The sequence below is a fragment of the Dermacentor albipictus genome, chromosome 5 (assembly GCF_038994185.2).
Source record: "Dermacentor albipictus isolate Rhodes 1998 colony chromosome 5, USDA_Dalb.pri_finalv2, whole genome shotgun sequence".
Taxonomy (NCBI): Eukaryota; Metazoa; Arthropoda; class Arachnida; order Ixodida; family Ixodidae; genus Dermacentor; species Dermacentor albipictus.
Genome location: NC_091825.1, coordinates 45,507,987 through 45,529,268, shown reverse-complemented (window position 1 = coordinate 45,529,268; position 21,282 = coordinate 45,507,987). Strand labels below are relative to the sequence as shown.

General features: G+C 47.7%; 1 protein-coding gene across 1 annotated transcript in view; it reads right to left on the bottom strand.

The window, feature by feature from the left end:
* Positions 1-21,282, bottom strand: part of LOC135900530 (uncharacterized) — a 129,001-nt gene that overhangs the window by 48,748 nt on the left and 58,971 nt on the right. The window lies entirely within an intron of this gene.

Here is a 21,282-nt window from a genome sequence, read left to right as displayed (position 1 = left end):
TTGCGCCAGCGAGGACGCTCCGTAAAAAGGTTTTCAAATAAGTTGTCAGGTCACTCAAAATTCAATTTGCTCTAGATTGAAATGGCAGTTTAATGCCGTTTTTGTTTCGTAGGAATTTTACACGGAGAACTCGGTTTTGTCTTGTATTCATCAATGCTGCCTGAGCAATGTTGAGTTTCTGAAGAGCAGGGGCTGCGGCGTCAAGTGTCACTGTCACTGCAGAACAAAAGATTTCAGCGCCAAGGTGAAAGCGGTGGTTTTTGCCGCAAGCTCGGATTCACTGATTTGTCCAGGGCCGGTATTTTGTAGCGATGCCTTTTCCGATTCTATGCTTTTTCAGGCTTTTCGCGCTTGGCCAGTGGTCAGAGCGACGGTCTGCCCACATTATCAACGGGATCAGGCGGCCGTGTGTGGTGGATGATAAGTATAGCATAGAATAAGGCATAAGGCATCGCTACAAAATAGCGGCCCAGCTGAAACAGCATTTTGCAATGAGTTAGCTGGGATTTTGAAGATCCATAATATTTTCCCTTTTAGAACATATCCAAGCTTGCACTTTTCGTGCCATCTTCTCGGAGAGTTCTCTGGGAATTTGTCACTAATAGGCGCCGCAGCGCGAACCTCGCCTTAAGTACCACAGATGCCTGCACCGTTTTCCCACCTGAAGCAGTCTAACTTTTATTTCCGAATGAGGAAACACGATTCCCCTCTGCGTAATTGTTTTGAATTAAACATACAAACACACCATACAAACGTACAATACGCAACACGCTATGCTAGCTTGTGCAAAGTGTCGGTGGAAACAGACCAGCAGTCAATATAACGGAAAACGTAGCAACGGAACGTTAAAAACCACACTGTTGCGTTCGTTTTGGTTAAGGGCTACGCAACACAGTCTCATGAAAAATTTGGAGGATGCTTAAGCTTCATTTGAAACAGAACAGCGTGGTTTAGACGGGGACAGCAGGGCGAAGTGACACGGACGAGCACTCCTTCGTGTCGTTTCGTGTCCGTGTCCGTCCCTGCTGTCCCCGTCAAAGCCGCGCTGTTCTGTTTCAAATGTGGCTTACCAACTCACCCAAACGTACGGCTTAAGGTTCGCCATTAAGAGTGGAATGCGATAGCATTCGTATATCCCTCACTGCTTCTCACGCTTCCCGGCAACTGCAGCGTATTTAACCGTAATGTTTGCCGGGAAACGATAGAGGCAAACGCTATGCATGAAGCCGGGCTTTGTGGTAGAGACGCGGCCTCTTGCTTGGGCTGCTGCTGCTGATGATGATGATATTGTGGCCAACCCCTTGTATCGGGTGGACGTGGCAACCACGCCCAAGCCAGAATGACGCTCTATTGCCTACCTATCCAGCAAAGCAGGCACAGGTAGGAAAAGGAAAGAACACCAAAAGAAAGAAGAGAAAAGGAGATAATGCGCTGCACTGATAAGCAGTCATTGCATGGGGTCCATCCACAAGTGCCGCTCGCCAGCATTCAAGGCGCCTCTTGGTCTCTGCGACTACGGCTCTGTCTATACAGCATGCACCATCCGCTATACTAGTCTGATCGAAACCAAGGGCAGCCTTGGTTTCGATGCCCTCACACCATAGCATCGATGGCCCGATGCCCTCACACCGTAGCACCACATGTTCAATGTTTTCGTCCGCTTTCCCGCACGCCCGACACCGCACATCACTCACATCACTGTTTATGCTTCAAAGGCGCACAAGTGTACGGAGCGTACCAGCTCCTGCTTCAAAGAGCAACCTACTCCCGAGGGAATCGTCATATAGGTGTCATATAGGTGTCATATAGGTGTCATATAGACGGAGGTGTGCGTCATCTGGAAATCTTTCGAGGAAGCAAGCGCGCATCTCCGTGGACTCTGAGATATTTACGCGCCGGTGGGAGGAAACGGCGGACGCCGCCTCCGGTTTATGCATCGTAGAACGCTGGAAAAGGGGTTGGTTTGTTTTCGCGTAACAGAATTGTTTTCTCGTATATAGAAATTACAATCCAAGAGCTATCATGTCTGTTGATTGTGTGTAAGTAGTAGTTAACGATCTTTCCGCGTATTTTAGCTTGAGAAATGCAATTAGTTCCGTCGATTTCTTGCATCACATGAAAGCCTGGGTGTGTGATGTTAAAAAAAATATATATACTTGGCCAAAAGACGTCCGATGCCGACACGGGATTTTCTGCGACATAGGCTCGTTACCGCTATCGCGTAGGCACGAACGTCCGCGAAGGTAGCACAGGAGATCTGGAATATCTCAGTAGATTGCCTGACCTGGTGCTAACAGCTCCGAGGACGGTACGTCGGTTGTATGGCTTATGTGAAGAGGTTCATTGGCTGTCGACTTAGAGCGGCTAAAATGGCGGTAAAACAGAAGCAAAGGTCCCAGCACGAGCTGTGAACCCGTGTCTAGCGCTGAGGACAACGATAGGCCAGTGTTCGTCGTCTTCACTACAATTACCTTCGGGAACGAAAAGGGGCGATCCTAGCTACTGAAGAGCTTACCATGATGAGCGGGTCGTAGTACGTGATCAGGCACTGCAGGTCGAGAATATCGCATTCCACGGAGAGCAGGTCCGAAGGCGGCGTGACGGGTTCGATGACGTAGTTAACGGGAGATGTGCACTCGAATATACAATAAGAGCCTTCGTACTTGGGGAGTTGTTTCCAAGAGAGACCAGTTGCAATGGCAGAAAGTAACAGCCAAAGAAGCGCCCCAGGAAGTGGGCGCCTCGGTGCTGTCGATGTGGCTGTTCATTTGGCACTCCTGGTCAGGTAAAGTCATGGCCCGTGCTAGTTCGCGACTCTTTGCAACATATATCGTAGCTGCAGAAACGGGCGCACACTAGGATGTATCAGACCCATGCGGTAGAATTGTGTCGATAGTGTGCGACGGATGGCGGGCGCACAATAAAAAAGAAAGGAACAAAAGCCAGTGGTGCTCTGGGTCGTGGTGTCGTATGAGTAAGTGACAAGACGTAGAATAAGGTCCCAATTTTTGTGGTCAGACGCGACATACATCGCAAGCATGTCGCCAAGCGTACGATCGAAGCGTTCAGTAAGCCCGTTATTTCGAGGGTCGTACGCAGTAGTTGCACGATGAACAACGCGGCACTGATTGAGGATGACCTCAACGAACGCCAACAAAAAAAGGTGCGGCCGTGATCACTGAGCAGCTTGCCCCATGGCGGAGGATAAGCTGCAAGTTCTGCTGCTGTCGACGTGCTATTGTGATAGTATTTATATTTCAAGAAGACCGCGCCCGAGAAAACGACCACTGCTGCGGTAGAACTGTTGGAATCGGTGGCACCATCTGTGTAAATGTGCACGTGGAAGACTTGTGTAGGAGAAGCAGAGACAAACTGCTGCAGGGCTAGCGGTGAGAAATATGCCGTCTTAGAAATCCCAAGAAATCAGAGAGAGCGTAACCTTTATTTTCATATAGCTGAGATTGAGTGCGGCTTCTTTTTATTGAGTCTGGGCACCCGCCGCGGATGCGGTTCCAAGACTTTGTCTCAAAGCGGCTTCCTCGGCTTGCTGGACGGTCCAGAGTTGTGCTGTCAGTTTCGAGCTGAGCAGTGCGGTCTTTCAGCTCGAGCGGGCGCTGGCGGGGGAAGAGACGGAAGAGTCGGCACTGCCCGACTTGTTTGTCAGGTCCTGACACTCCCGTAACATGCGAGTAAGTGTGGCAACCTCGCCACACGATGTGCATCTGTTTGTAGCGTACATGTCTGGATACATGGCATGCATGAATCTGGGGCGCTATAACGTAAAACTATTCCAAATTTTTCTATTCCAATTCTGCTATCAGCCCTCCACGATTGGTCAAAAACTTTTTTCGACCACCCCCACTTCAAATGTCTGTCACGTGACGTCACGAAAACCGCGATAGCTCCTCATCTGATATGATGTGTACGTACTGATTATGCATGATTTGACAGAAAAAAGAAAAACAGTTATTTCTGATTCGACCCCTCTTCGCCATTAGCCCTCGGCTATTGGTAAAAAGTTTTCGGGCTGCACCTACTTCACCTGCCTGTCACGCGACGTCACAAAACCGCACAAACTCACCGCGTCAAAGTGACGTGTACGCGATAAAGATGCATTAATATGCCGAACAAAACTGAATTTTCTTCGGAATAGCCACAGGCTGCCCCGTTCCGAAAGGAATAAAAGATTGCTGCCGCCGATCGCTGAGACGCTGGCTACTCGCACCTGCCGGAGAGCATGGGTGTATTTGCGTATAATAAAACTTCTTGCGTGGCCGTGTAACGTTTTCGAGCACTTTCGGCGCGTTTACCACCTCATTCTGCCAACTCTTCTTTGCTGAGGGTCAGTTTTAGCGTCATTCTTAAGCTTCCGTTGCATGCCGCTGCAATTTTCGACCGGCCACCACAAGCTAAGTAAGGAAAAGCCGACTAATCGCAGACGCCGGCACCACCCTCTTCATCCGGTTGTCGATTTTCAGTGAACTGGCTCTGCCCCATCGGATCCCTCTCCACTTGAGCGTTCTCCTCGCCTCTTGTCAGCCAATTAGATACGACAAGCCGCTCAGTGCAGGCAATGTTATTCGTTTTTCAAGCAAACAAAAGTGACCTCCTATGGACGAGGACAGTGTTTGATTGGTCTGTACATACAACCCTTTGGGTGACCGCCCGGTGCTTGCGTCGGTGGTTACTCAAATATGACGTCAGGAGATTGGAATAGAAACATATTGGAATAGTTTTACGTTATAGGGCCCCTGGGGTTTCAGTAAGAATCCCTTTGTAATTACCTGAAGTGTACTGCTTGCGTCCTGCCTAACCCAGCGTGAGGGAATGGGTATACGCGTCTTTGTAACTTGTAGTGTGTCATGATATTGTGGAACTTAGTCATACGATCGTCGCAAGCCCAGACGTTTGCAGTGCCCCGCGGGGGCTCTTCCTCCAATGATGCTCGGTGAGTGAGGCCTCGAGCAACGCGGTGCTTCGTTGGGCGTGCTCAATCGTGTGTGTGCCGGGATCCATAGCAAATACCATCGGTTATCAAAGTCGGTCTCTCCACGGTGTACGGGATGTCGCTGGAGTATGTGATACGCCTCTTGCTAGATGCGCCAATTTTCAAAATTGCGTATTGCCGTTTGCGAATCGCAGGTCACGTATGTAGCTTTGGTTTGTGTGAAGGGCGATGCTATGGCTGCATCCTCTGCCGCTTCGGCATGTGCGGTCTTCGCGGTGACACTCGTGAGCTCGATGCTTCGGTGGCTAGTAACTGCCTCCACGAAACTCTTCCTGTCTCGATAACGGGCTGCGTCGTTGAAGACCGCCTCCTTGTTGTTGGAGTAACTTCTGTTTGTGTGTTGTGCCCTGGCTTTACGTCTCCCTGTGTGGTGTTGGGGGTGCATGTTGCGAGGCAATGAGGATCCGTATAGTTACTCGCGTATGGTTTTTGGAATTTCTACTTTGATGCCATGCTGCGTGCAGTATCTGCTGCCGAACTTTTCGAGCACATGTCTGCTTGGGCGGGTCTTGGATAGGCGCTCGAGTTTGGACAGTTGTTGCGCCTCCACAAGTTGAGAACTCAGAGGCACACGTGAATCTGCCGGAGACACTACAATGCCAATATTGGACGTTTTGCAGGTTTGAAGCCAGATGGTATCGACTCACGGTGTCTCGTCACAATACCACCAAATGTAGCCTGTAGTTCTCACGCTGGCAAATCGGCAAAATGGTGGGGTGGTAGCCTTGAAAGATGTCGAATGTGCGCCTTTAGCGTCTCAAAGACGTAATGAGTAGTTATCTGATGCTCCTGTGCATTTGAAATGATAATCATTGCAGCTGTGGAGGAACACCTCGGGAGGCCAAGACATGTCCGAATTGCTTGGCCTTGTACGCTGCGTAGTGCAAGGAGATTAGTTTTGCATGTCTTAGACGACATTCGAAGACAGCATCGAAGAAATCCGAATAAAAGTGCCACGTATAGCTGCAACTTGCAGCCAGTGCTGTGTAAAATCGAAGATATATGTATCTTAGGTACTCTTTGAGTATCTTGTATCTGTATCATGATACGTCTGAGAAGACATGTATCAGTATCTGTATTTACGATATATGGAAGAATGCATGTTGTGTTTAAAGATACAAGATATTTATATCGCAACAACACTCTGCGAAACTATAAACGTTAGCTGAACTTTGCGTCTCATGATGGTACTGCTACCACTAAACCACCTGAATAACGTTAAAGGTGGCGTCATTCTTTTATCTTTCCGCTAGGGTCCTCCAGCAATGGCAGGCGGTGGGCTACACGCCTCTCTATTGGTGAAGCAGAGCCACGTGGTGATGCTCACACCGTCTATACAAAAAGCACGAACGGCTGTGCGCAGCCAACCTTTTCTTCATTTTTTGCTTTTACTGTCGTTGGTACCATGACACTTGCTCGTAGCCACCGTACTTTTCAATGAACACCAGTGCATGTGGCATCAATATGTTGCTAACGAACGCATTACGTCGGCAGATAAGCGGAATAGAAATGGTCATTGCAGATTTATGTGCTCTCTGCATACACGATGTGGCTCAAAGAAATCGCGCTACCAGCGTTGTTCCTGCTATATACCTTTCCAGTGATCCGGTATTGTGCAAACGGTAACACGTTTACAGACAAGGTACTGCGGTAATTGCTCCTTCATGCCGAGGCTTACAGAAGCTTCTGTCATTAGATGGCGGTCCGCTAGATGGTTGGCAAGCAGAGCAGCGGCTCCTATCAATACAAGAACGACGAGCAAGAATCTCTGACAGCGCAGCGTATGAGAAACGTTCATGTAAAACAGGTAAAGCAACCCCAATAATGTCTCGAAAGGAAAATACTATACTTTGAGCAAAAAGAAGCTAAAATTTGGAAATAATAATAGAATAAAAGAAATTTAACTCAAATGAAACAAGGTTGGTCAGAGGTAAGCAATTTATTGCAGTAGAACATGTTATGGGGCTAGTTGGTTCATAGCTTTCAAAAGATTAAGCACCAACAGAAACAGCACACTTAGAAAGAACAGTGACAGGACAAGGCACTACTGGCAACTGTTTATTGAGGTAAAAAAACGCTGAGTATATAGGCATAGGAAGAGGTGGAACAAAAAAGAGGGAGCACTGTACATGTGATAGCGCACGTGCGAGAACACAGAAGATGTATAGGAACGGAATCACAAGATTAACCAAAATCTAGATACTTGCTTATTCTCATTCCCGCAGGCCTTGCACTCAAGCGGGAAGCTTGAGCCATAACCGTTTGTCAGTGAAAGCTTGTGCACCCGCAGGCGTTCATTACTACATCGACCAGTTTGGCCGATATACTCTTTCCCACACTTCAGCGGTATGCGGTATACGACCCCTTCTTCACACATCGCAGAAGGGGTTTTATGTTTGGTAGAACACTACTTTCTTAGAGCCGTGAGATCCAGTCAAGCGGCACAAGGTAGCAAGTTTCCGGGGAGCGGAAAAATCCCACAGAAATTTTGTATTTCACGGCGACGTTTAATATTAGGCGCCGCTTTGTGAGAACACGGTATCACCATTCGTTTAGCTTTGTTTTCCAATGTTTGACCTTATTCAATGCTTGATATTCTTTCTTCTTTCACCGTTTTCAACAACGCCCCTGAAACTGCGCTCAAAAACAATCAAGAAAAGCCAGCCTTTCCAAACTTCAAAATGTGTTTGTCAAAGCTTTCGTGTGCCTTATGACAGCACGATTTTTTAAAGGCGGATTCAAAGCACATAGTGGCAATCGCGCATTTAACAGTATTGGGGTGTGTATACTCATACTGCAATTTCCATGAAATCACCAAGCAAGCATTTTTCTGCATACGCAGTTGCTGCTGCATTATGCAACTCTATAATTACCAATGTGTACCGACGATTCTTAAGATACAAATGGAAAGTATCGTATCGGATACAATGATTGCGGTTCTATCTTGTATCTGTATCTGAAATACTTGTTGCCCTAGTATCTTGTATCGTATCTCGATACAATTGCGAAGTATCTTTGCCCAGACGTGCATGGACCGCACTGATGGACCCCACAATTTTTCAGCTAGGAATTTAAACATATTTTTAATAGGAACAAGTTTTTTCTTCATGTAAGAGGCAAGATGACTTAAGGTGAGGTGATGACCCACAGTAACACCGAGGATTTTGTGAGTTTCCTTATACGCAAGTGACTGGCTCTTGGCGCCCACTGGACAGAAAGACATCGGTTTTCGTGTAAATGCCAATAGCGCTCATTTTTCTGTAGACATTGTCCGACCTCATCAGCAGAGGTATGCCGGTGTCAGGGTGCCGCTTTCTGTATTCTGGCGCCCACTTGTGGACGAGTCACACCGGACGCCCAGATGCAAATATCAGCGGCGTAGAGTGATGCATTAGCCGTATTTGTTAGTGTTTTGGTGAGCCCGGCTTGACCGAGACTGAAAATATTCGGGCTCAGCACTCCGCCTTGTGGGACACCACGACTGCAAATATATTCATTTGTCGGGTCATCTTTTGTAAGAGCAAGCACCGCTCTCCTTTAGAGATAGCTCCTAATCTATCTAAAGACATGGCCTCAAAGTTCTGTAGCTTCAAGTGCTTGGAGAGTGGCTTTGTGGGCCACGTTGACGTAGGCACCTTTTGCGTCTAAGAAGACTGCCACAAAGAGACGTTTCGTAGCTTTTTGTTGCTGCATGGAGGTCACAAGATCAATGACGCTGTCAATTGCAGACTGCCCATGTCAAAAACCACCCAATAGGATGAGACGAGATGTTGAACTATTCAGCGTTCCATTCCATACATGTCAGCAACATCCTCTTCATGACCTTACCGATGCGACTGGCAAGTGCGATCGGTCGGTACGATGTCACGTCCAGCCAAGATTTATTGAAGATATCCAGAACACAAAATTGCGCTGTTCAACCTAGGTGTCTTCACGCAGCGTAGGCCACCCCATTGGGACTGGGTGATGGCGACCGCTAGCACGTAGCCAAAGCCACCTGCATTCCTTCCATATTGAAAGGCACTTGGATACTTTGATCTCTCGCAATAGGGACGTCTTTTAGCGAGAGGTCAATCAGTAGAACGACGTCGCCAGTTAGTTGCGCACAAAAATAACCAGCAACTTCAAGCTCTCATCGACTTTGATATAAAGCGGGTACTGGGAAGGAAAGACGTTGTTGTCGAAATGATCGAAAACCCTGAAGAGCTGTCCACACGGGGATAACGGCTTACGAGGGCCCAGGGAATCGCAGAAGCTATTCCGCTTTTCGTCCTTAAGTTTCCTCATCTGACGCTGAAATTTGGTCTGAATGCGTCGGGCTTCCATCAGGTCAAAAATTGACTTGTTACGCCTGTATCGTTTCTCGGCAGTCGCCGCAGAGAGACCTCCGCTTATGCAGCGCTTTGTTTCCATAGAGAAGACACGCGCTATTCTGGTGCCATACCGTATCCATCATCACCGCGCAGGCTGTTTCGCGCGGCAATACGCATTCTTCTCACGCTTTTGTTCCACCAACGATGAGAGCTGCCCTTCTTGGCGGGGAAGTCGCGCGACCAGTAACAGCGGCGATAACACTTAAGGGAGCGTCACATTGAGCCGTACCCGTAGCCGCTTGTGATCGGCCCTCACAGAAGCAGTCATCTCCGTCACATACGCTGGTACAGCGGACTGACCTGACCAGCAGATGCCGCGGACGAACGCAGCCCTCTCCACCCCGTGGCACGCCCCCCCCCCCCCCCCCCCCCTCGGAAGCGCAAATCAGATCGCCCATGCGGCTGTGAATACCTAGGCGTACGGCTACTCAGCGCATGCGCAGGCCGTCTTTCCTCCACTCATCTTCCACTTTCCGCTTCATTATGGCGTACTGTGATTATGGATTATGATTATGTACTATGAATATGTGATTATGGCGTACTGTGGGCCGTGTGTTGTGCGTTTAGCAAAACAGTGGGAGAACCGGGAATGCTTCTACGAGGGCGCCATCAGACAGGCGCTGCGATCGACCGGGGTGCCTAGCGTTCGTAATTAAATATGCTGTGCAAGACTTTGTGCATTTATGCACTAAAATGCTCTCAAAACACAATTTCAATTATTGTAATTAACAAAATATAAATAATACAAACTGTTAGGATACATCAGTAACGCCGTCTAAGCTGGCATGTTTCCAGCCACAGAATATGCAGTGTCCCTGATTGTCGGCTGAGCGTTTAGATTACAGAAGACAAAGAGACGCTCGTCTGCTGGTTCCGTTCAGTAAGCACGCATATGTTTTTGTTATGAAAGTACGTATTTCGAAACACCCGAGGATGAGAGGCCCAGAAGGAATATCTGCACTGAGCCTGCTGGGTTGCGCGGGATTCCTTTCATGTTGCATCAACTTGAAAGTCGGTCGCCAGGTTTCACTGAAGAAAAAAAAAGAAATACTGCTCTGTGACGGATGCAGCCACCATTGTTTGGACATTTCGCCTCGTAAAAGGGCGTCGAAGGGCAATAATACAGCCGCTGTACCCAGCGCGCCCGATTTGAAGAATCCTGGAGGTATTCTGATCGTTTTGCAGGAACTACGATGACAAAAAAAAAAGAGTTGCAGCTAGCAGCTACCGAGCACCGCACAAACATGCATGACCTCCACAAAGCCACAAAACCATAAGTGCTGATCCCGTAGGCCTGCGTTGCACCATTATGGATCCGCCTCCCAGCAATGACTTCCGGCTGCAGCGACAGATGACGCTGCAGTAGACCGGAGTGATCCAGCACCCCGGTCACATCACTAAAGGAGCCACGTTTTCGCACCGAGACGACACACTGCTGTATTACAGCACACCTAAGCCTCATGGTTCCACTGCACCCTCTTCCTGCGCTATCACCTTTCTTTCATCGCCAGCTACGCTCCGCGTTTGCTTTCATTCTTCGCGGCGCTCGTTCGCTTGGTTACGCTGACGCTGTCGGACAACGCCAACACACGCCGCAGTAACGGGCTCCTGAGGGCAGCGCTCTAAAACACCGACAGCTCAAGCCTTTTGTGTTAAATCTTCCCATACTGCAATATTAAAAATACGAAACAATTACAGATACCTGAAAATGATGTCATTTTTGGCGTGGTTGTCCATTACCTGCAGGACCAGCCCACGCAAGAGGCCGTATTGCTACCATAAAAATCGTATTCGTGCGTAGCATTCGCCACCAGCATTTCCCGGTTAACATTGCTGTTACATAAACTGCAGTTGCCGAGAAACGTGAGAAGCCGCCAGGGATTTCCGTACGCTATCGTGTTCCACTCTTAAGCGTTCTGGAAATTTTGAACGCACTTTGCCCTCCCCAGTCTACAACTTTAAATGTACCACTTTGCGGAACCAACAATAACGCTGTAATCAGCTACATCTAAAATGCCGACTTAACATTGATTCCAAGATTGCAAAGATACAAACTATCTATTCTGCGATAAAAGCAGCATAGAAAAACTCCTTCATCCGAGTTACTCCTTTTTGTTACTATAGAAATGCTGCCATTTGAGATATTTATAGTGAGCTAGCAGCTTGCGTGCCGAAACATGTCTAGCGTGGAGAGAAAAGCAAAAAACCTCCATGGTTGCTTAGTGGCTATGTTGTAGGGCTGCCAAGCACGAGGTCGCGGGATTGAATCCCGGTCACGGCGGGCACATTTAGATGGGGACGAAATGCAAAAACACCAGTGTACTTAGACTTAGATGCACGTTAAACAACCCCAGGTGATTCAAATTTCCATAGTCCCCCAAACTACGGGGTTGTTTCGTCTCAGCTCGTTGTTTTAACACATAAAACCCCAAAATATAAGAAAAGCAAAATAGCGCTGAGAAAAACAGCTGGCTTATGTGTAAAGTACAACTGCTTTCACTATAACGAAATTTGCGCCTTTGCTAGTAATAAGGTGCTAACCCAGAGCTTCTTGACAATGATTAATTTATCGCCCAAATAACGAAAACCATATTTTTCACAAAAAATTCGAGGACACCTATATTCGCGGACGACTTTCTCTGGCAATGAAGGGAAAGCTGCAGGCGCGTGGCTGCTGCAAATGTGTTACGGCGCCAAGTAGTCCGGCAGCATTGACAGTGTTTTTAGTTGCTCGGAACAGACGCTGAATAGAGGCAGCTTCAACGTGCAACGATTTCGCTTTTGCCTGGACGCGGAATGGAAAAACCGCAAAATAAGTAAACTTTTAGACCCAGAGGTGTATTCTGTGTTATTTAAGTGTTACTAATGTTTATGTTTTCTGTGGCCCAGCCTCAACTCACGTGGACTAAAACGCCGAACTATTCTTAGAAGGGCTCTCACTTGGCCGGGCTTTGCCTCCGAAGCTTTCCCTTCATTGCCACAGAAAGTTGTGTGCGAGTATAGTCACTTATGAGTTGTGAATGCGAAAGCGTTAAGGTCCAGTTGAACACCGCTGGGCGGTTCATCGAGTTATGAGCTCGTCGTGGGCAAGCGAGCGCGTTGATATGCTTGGAGCGTTTTGATTTGGCCTTCCCTATACTCGGTTCAATACAATGGAAGTCAGCGATGTCGAAGCTACGCAAGAAGATTGGTCAAGAAATGTTATCACACAGTGCGTTCCGTCGATGCTTCACTGGACATTCCGTCCATGCCTTGTTGTACGCCAAAAGCGTTAGCAGCCGCCTACCCCTGTATGTTTGATTCCAAGCATTAAAACTTGTTTCATTCAATGCTAAGCCTATATGAAAAAATTCAGTGCCATTCCACTCTGTGAATGGGGATGACCAGCGAAGCTCTGTATGTTGCCCCCTTAATGGCAAACTGTCCAATGCCCTATGTCAAATGCCGTGTGCGCATAAATAAAAGGCGAGGCGCGACTAGTCCCTTCTCCGAGTTGTTGAGCCTCGGAAGATTACGAGGCACTGGGAAGTATACGTATCCATGTATTGTTGCCAAACACGGCACGAGTCCTTTTACTAATGAATCCCGGCACGTAGGACAGACACGTACCTCACCGCACTCCGAGGGCACGCACTGTAGCACCGTAGCCAAGGCAATCGTGCTTTGGTTGGGGCCCCGCGGTGCAGTAATGGTTATGAGTTCACTCGAAAACCGCAACACAACGCAGGCCACACAAAATTGGCTCCCTAAAAACTTCCTCTGAAATCTTGCCGCTGCTCCGGTGAAACGTTCCATGTTTGCGGGATTGGGGCCACATGAACATTTTGAATTTCTTTTCACCTCGTGGTCCAGCCGGGCGGCACGCTTGGGGGACCGCCGCCACGGGGGAGCAGATGGAAAGAAAAGGAGATACCCGAGCGCTTGGAATTGCAAAAAAAGGGGGTAGGGGTGCAAACGTAAACATGACCGACGCGGGTAAAAGTGTAGTATGTGTTCTTATCAGCTCAATTTCTGATACCTGTTATATTTGGACCTAAGATATTAAACTTCTTTTTGCAAGTTCGCGGAATGCTTAAAGCCTGACGTAATAGTTATGCGGAAAGCGGTAAGGTGGAGAGAAGTAAATAATAAAGGGAAAATCAGACATCCACCTGTTCGTTGCAATTATCACAAAGAAAACCCATATGGGTTCCTCGAAAGAAAAGCCTCGAAGTTGAAGAAACATTCGTCCTGGTGCGGGACGGAGGTCAAGCAGGCTGAAAGCATGCTTCACTTCCGCCGCGGCTCGGCCCGGAATGCACTATCTTATTGATCAGGCCACGTATGGGGAGGCATTGCCGATCTACACGGCTTGATAGACGCACGCAAAATTTTTAAGAACCTAGCCATACACAGTTTCGTTTTAAAGCAATTGCGCACCATTGCGGTGAAATACATTGAACGATATCAATGTGCGAACGAAGCCAGTGAAAAAAGCCTTTAGCCTCCACAGCTTTCACTGCTATACTCCGTTTCATATAACAGGTACAATGGTGTGGAGGCTGGCGATACTTCTTGCAGTGGCTGCGTTCGCAGTTAGAAACAGTTCGGTGTCTTGTGGCCAATTTTTTGAACATGCTTTTTATATGGTGTCAGCTCTGAATTAAATCAATAACTTACCCTGTTTACGTTGTTCCGCTGTTGTTTAGATTTTACGTTGTTTTAGATCACTTTGATTTTCGATGTTATTTAATTGCATGCCGTCACGGCAGCTTCACGTACATGCTCGAGCGAGCGAACGCCACTGGCGCGCTGCGAAGCATAGATGAAATGCGCGGAGTGATAACATTTGGAGAGGGCACTAGTTGCATAGCTTCTATAGCGTTGCACCTGATGTATGAAACGGAACATAGGTATGGAATGTAGTATAGGCGCACTAAGAACGCGGGCGAGAGCTTGCGTGAATTAGGAACGCGGGAATGACACAGGCTTTCGAGAGTGATAGTGACGTGGCGTCGCGGCAATGGCGTCCCCTCACGCTGTACCTGGCGCGCTACTACAGCAGGAAGTGTCAAGGCCCAACCACTGGCACGCGTTGGCACGCGCGGACACGCACCCACGCGTCAAATGCGTCAGGAAACAAGGAAGGAAATGCAGGATGACGCGTCGCAACGCCCGGAGATATTGTGTGCCACTAATGCTTGAATATCGTGCGAGGCATCACCGGCGTCCACCAATCAGAATGCGCCACACCTCGGCTGCAGCTATGCGTGATCGCCGCCGATGCAGAGGCGCCGAGACCAGCCATCGTTCGAGTTCTTTAGACATATGGACGCACGACTCACGCGACAGTGTTTCTGAAAGACAGTCTTGTGATACCAGGCCTACAACGACACGACCGACGAGCATGCATGGTGACAGTTGGACGAGAATTCGTGCCGAGTTCAAATAATGCCGACGTATTCACCGTGCACATTGCCTTACGATGGTGTCAATGTAATCTTCTGCAATACATTCCACGAAATCATCATTGCCGCAACGCCTGCGCTTGTATGTATATGTTATTGAGCTGGAAAGGGACGGAAACATTTTTTCGATTTCCGAAGTTTGGATAAGCAGCACTCGAATACCGTCGACATTGTCTACATTCAACGTAAGCTGAACACGTCTGTCGAGTTTGTAACCTGCCATTGAACAAGCCCAGCTGAGAAACCTTGTTGAATGAACTGAATTTCCAGTTCTGTTTGGACTGCAACGATTTCAAATATCGCACTACCGACTTTGTGTGGTGTGGTGAACCGTGTGGTGAACCGCGGCGTATTTAGTGTGTCATTGACCTGGTCTTAGGTGACTAAAGTTTAACGATCGGCTACTATGCTGTTTTCATCTGCAAAGACAACTTCCGATACGAATCGCATTAGTAGCCGAACAATAGGAAGTACATCTTCAGACATGCCCCTCAGTTGAACTGGCAGCGCGCTCTTCTATTCGACATGTGAAATAGAAATCACCACATCTTCACAATACTCCTTCATTCACTTCTTTCAAGTGCAGGCGCCTGACGGGCTAGTTGGTGCCGTTCGCGCAGCACTAAGAGCAGTGACGCACTGAAGGAAAGATGACGCAGTACTGTGATGTTTGTGCCTGTGTGTCCTTGTGCTTGAGCACTGCAGAAATTTTTTGTTTGCAATATGTGCACCCTGTGCAATCTATAGGAGGACCTACATCACAGACGACCTATGGATTCAGTGGCGTATGCCAGTATTTCCTCGATGCCTGCATGACCAGCAGCACATACCGAGTCAGTGAAGCCGTTATAGGCGTTTTATCTATTTTTTCCTTTATTCAAAGAGTGGACGATGTGAGTGGATGTGCGGACAAAGGGCAAAGGTGTCATCAGTGCTTTAGACGTGCAGCCGGTATGCTTAAAATGTCAAAATTTCTTCAGTTTCCTCTAAAATGTTTCTCGATCTTACACTAGAAACTGCAGTCGGGAATACCGAGTTCCGAATGCATCTTCGCAGAATACATGTGTTTCTTTCATACAGCAACAAGCATATAGTCCTAATAAGGAGTGGTCAATGATACTTTCCACACCGAATTCTCACTTAGTTGGCTGTGCGAGGAGCCAGCAAAAATTAAATCGTACGAAAGATTTTGATATGTGTTCGCATATGATATGACATGGTCGTGCAGGTGTTAGCAAAGCAATCTTGTAGACAGATGGCGACGCAGACACCGAACGTGAGCGCAAGCGCTGATGTTGATGCCTTGTGCAATATTGTTAATTCAAAGTTAAAGAAAAAACTGTTGCATCAGGCGTACATACATAATTCAAACGTGTTTTATATACCTGAAAAAAAAAACATGCAAGCGATGAATTATTTCATTTTACAGCAGGCTGGTTTAGGCCGTACTTGGACGGTTTAGGACAAAATGATCAAGCAACAGTGCGCCGCAGGCGAGAGGCGAGCATCGGCGCGCTTCTGGGCTGATGCCCTGTGGTTGCGAGCCATTTTTGTCCAACCGAGGCCACGCGTTGGCTTGCCGGCGCGCGACGACGCGTGTCAAGGCACGCTTGTGGCGTAGCTCTTACCTTTCGCCCGTTTAGCTCCGCCGAGACACGCTGGTGACAAATAACACCAGCACGACCACCTCACTGTGTGTGTCAACGCCGCTGGTTGCCCACAGAAACCGGCCCATGCCGTCAGTGTAGTGTTACATCAACTTGCTTACATCACAGCTTCCACAATACAGGCGCGCCCACCCATAGAGGCGGAGGAGGCTACCATAGCACTGGCAATCTGAACCACCGCTGCCGAGGTTATCCTCAGCGACTCCAAAACTGCAATCCGCAACTACTCGAAAGGCCGAGTTCATGAACCGACACGGAAAATCCTCAATCATCAGACCTCCCCCCCCCCCCCCCCCCTTACAAACCTATTAAGCTCATCTCGGTGACCGCGCACGCAGGTCATCCTGGCAATTAAATGACCCATTCTATCGCTCGAGTAGCCGTCAACCGAGCCACGCCGTCCGATGACCTTCATAACGGCAGAGACCGATTGGTAGAATATCATGAGATCACCCTCCACTTTCGCGAAATGCGGTTGAGATATCCATCCCCACATAAATCTTTAACGAAATTCCGACAAACTACCTGGCGTCAGCTTCAGGCACAAACCTTCCTTCCTCCAGTTTTTCTCGCCCTGGTTCATCCAGGCCTATATCATCAGGAATGTATACGCTCGACGGTGCGCCGAGAGCCAACTTCCATCACATAATGTTCTTATGACCTCAGCTCTAGCCACCCTCTGAGTGGCAACTCACCGACGTCGAGCGATGGGAGACCGCGGTGTCTAGCTCCAACCCAGCCGACCAAATACGGCTGGTGGACTGAGCTCTGAGGGTCTCCAAGCCCCACGAACTCCCGGACACCCTACACGCTCCTGAGCCCCTTCACAAGTAATGTTGTAAAAAGGCTCAAGTAATAAATGTTTACCACCACCTGGTGACATGGCGTCGCAACCAATGGAAGTGTAGCTGCCGTTTTGCTGTTATAGACGACAGACACCGGCTTCATCGCTCAACGGGCCATTGATGCTTTCGCTTCGAAACCTAATCTGGAGCATTACTGCGAGCCAGCTTCTTCAAAATCGATTAATCGGGAAACTTGGCCTAAATCTGAAATGGTCAGAACATTTAGATTGCTTATCACGTGAACTCTCACAAATGCAAGAACGTTACACAATAAGGACACGCCAGTTTTTCACAGTGATATTCTTGTCTGGTGATCTCACCATGATTGTGCAATCTAGTCCCAATTCCACGTAAAAAGAACATCTGGAATTCCTATATGCAGCATTAGCGTTTCTCGTTCGCAATGTCCTTTATTTTCAGTGTAGTATTTTTAAATAAGAATTTAGCCAACATATTTCGTTCCCGCCTAAGTTTTGTAACCGTCCTCTCGGTGGATCTTGGGGTAACTAACGTAACAGTTTTGAATAACTTCAATATGAAATAAATTTGTATCTTTTATGCATTTTTATTAAGGAAACGTGAAAACTTCAGCACTACTAGTGTTGTAGGCTCAAATGTTGGTGTTTGTTAGAATTACATGCCATTGACAAGCTATTTCGCAAACGGAATTTATTAGACGCTCAGCCATGATAGTGTAATGATTCTATTCTGTTATTTCTTGTCGCTTTTCGCCAGTCACCCGAGCAGCCCCGCCAGTCACCCGAGCAGGGAAATTTTTAGGTTACTTTCATAAAGACGAGAAAGCTGCGCTGGAATCAGACAATACTGGTTTTGTGCCACCATTGTTCGGGATACGTTCGTACAGCTTCTAGCAGCCCGTGGCCTGCCCCACAAAGTACTCGTGCAGTTTTAGTTATTTCTACATGGGTTTGTTAGCAGATATCCGACAAGCCAACTTATGTCGCATGAAGTTATACTAGTAGTGTGCCAACGTGTACAGCTCTAGCCAGTGCCCAAAGCCGGAGAGGAGCCGGGGGGCGGCCGGCCACCCTTCATTTTTTTAAGGAGATGCACCGCCCTCCCTCGGCAGGTCAATTGAAGCATTGCGGCACCCATTCGACCAGTGCTGGAGGTGATTTTATTACCAGCTTTGCCTCGTGCAGGGCAATTATAACTCTCCAGTTTTTCGATTATTGATGTAATTGTGATTAATTGGCTGGAGAGCAGTTGTTGTCCTATTACTGTATGTATTTCCCCAAGGCACTCCACACGACGCTCACAACCCTTGTTCGACTAAGATTCTTGCCTCAGCTATAGCATACTCTTTCATGAGGCAGGTGAGCGTGAAGCTACCTACTCATACATTAGTGAAGGTTTACCTTAGTTTCTTGGGTTTACCAGCTTATTTTCATTCGTTCATTTGCGCCTTATGGGTGCTGTGTTACACCAAAGATGCGTGCATTTTGTCCGGTTTCGTAGGTAAGTTAGTGTGAAACCATAAATATATTGTTGTAGTGCCCTGGGGTGGTGATAGCTGCTTTCTAGATTTCAATGAAACCAAGTAAAGTGTAGATATAAATTAGCTTCTGTGAGTGAAATTGAAATCTAGAAAGCACCTATAACCACCCTAGGGCACTACAACAATAATTCAATTCTAACTGGTTTTCATCTGGGGAGGGTAAAATCGCAGGCAAAACGCATATTATTGGACTTGAATCCAGGCTCTCTTGCACAATCTGCAGAATTAAGAAGGGTTGGCCCTTCGGATGTTTTTCCCAGAAAAAACCCACATGCCGGTAACGCCTTTTCATGCCATTATTTCGGAAAAAGGATCGTAGCAACATTCCCTCCCCTGTTGGCTCCTGTGTCACATTAATGAGATATGTATAGCCTCTTGTATTGCTCCTTTGATGAGCAATTTATTTTTGGCTTACCTAGACAGGAACGTCATGTCACGGATGGGCAATACAAAAATTGAAAAAGTCCTTCGTTATGTGGATGATTTTTAAAATTCTGTTTAATTGTGAGGACAGCTGTTTGGCGGCCTCTGTTCGTCAGACGTTGGATCGGTTTGAGGGAACCTGATCCCCGCTCACACTCAGACATGAGTTTCAGGAGAATGGGTCACTCAGGTTTTTAGATTTTAATTTATCTTTTACCCGGCAACAAGTACGCTGGACGTATGAGCCACAAGCTAATAAGCCTCTGTTATTCTTTGCATGTGCCCATTCAAAACTCGTTAAAAGGTGTATCGTTCATGCTTGCTTGCGTAATACACTAACAAAATCTTGTTATCATTTGATAGAACCGAGTTTCAGTTCACAGATTGCTCGGTTGAGGGCGACAGGGTACCCGAGCAACCTTCTTGTCTCAGTCTTGAAGAACTTGCGCAGTGAGTTAAGCACCAATCCTCACAGCATTGAGCCTCAGGTACTTGATCGAAGAAACAAAACAGCTGTTTTCTCGTACGTTCAAGGGATCTCCCACAAACTTAAAAAAAACTAGGAAAAAGAGCAGGTATTGATGTTATTTTTTCTCTGCTCCAAAACAACTTGCCCAGCTTTGTGTCACGACTAATCCTGTAGCTAAGGGACGTAGGAGTTGCAGTATTAATCATAGGAAAAAGTGTACAGTTTGTTCGAAAAGTGTTGTGTAGAAGATACCCCTGAAATGCGGTTGGTCTTATATAGGGCAGACAGGTAGATGTCCCAATGTTAGATAACAAGAACACAGCAAAAGGCGGGAAGGGTTTCTAGGTGTCCATTGAGCACAATGCGGCTGTATCTCGCTTTTTGCAGAAACCACTATCTTAGCTAGGCAGTCTATTCAATGAACTAGACTTATCATTGAAGCAGCAGCAATTGCCGAAGATGACTGCGCTAGTAAGCCGTCAATTGCATTAACTGAAAAGAACTGGCTTTTCTAAGGTGACACATGCGCTCTCGCTCATCTTGGTCGGCGGTCATGGTTCCTTTGAATTTTGAATGCATACTCATGTCGGCTTGATGCTTTTTGGGGGCCATGTTTGTCTTGGTGTCTCAGTATATATGCGTGGAAAACACGGGGAATGAGGGAGATGGAAATTCAAGACGATGAGCGAAACGAGAACAAGGTGAAAGCAAGCGCCAGCGTTTCGACAAGTAGACTTGTCTTCAAGGCGACGTATACTTTCCTCGCCACAGTATATATAGATGGGGTCCTTCTAAAGGGGAGAGGGTGTAAGGCGGGTGGCTGCGGCAACAAGGGAAGGTGTGTTAGCGTGTCGAATTGAGAATAAAGAAATGCTGTGCACAGCGCCAACGCCATCCTTGTAACGTGTGTGACGTGTGTCTGGTAAAGATCGAGGCAAATACACGATGGCAGGAACAAGCCGCGAAGGGTTTATTGGCACACTCTTCAATAGTTAAACGCACGCGTGATATCAGTGCTGTCCTGATAAGGTAGCGCAGACAGCGCATGCCCGATACATCCTCTGATGGGTAACGAAGAAGCACAGCAGTTCAGGTTACTTCATTAAAGGCCGCGTCATACCGAAGCCGCTGTGGTGGCCTACTGGTAAGACCCGACCTTCTTGGGTCTAGCGTCGGCCTAGGAGGAGATAGCACGTGATGCGCTGTAGTTGGTGCCGGGCCATCGGCGGACGGTGCTTGAGGATGCGGTTGTGTAGGCTGGCACCTTGGAACATCAACGGAGTTACTTGCACTAGAGTCAGTGCACAAGCTGTAATATGAACAGCAGGCATCATCATCACTCTCCTCTGCTGTCCACTGTTCGCGAGTCTGAAGGAGATGCCGTCTGTTACGTCTAAACACCCGACCACCTTCTGTTTCCACGTTGTAGGACCTCGGAGACGTTCTAACCATCACAATACCTTTCGGGGACTATGTTGTGTCCCTGCACCTTACGATCGACCCTTTGTCCAAGGGTGACAAATGCTTTCCG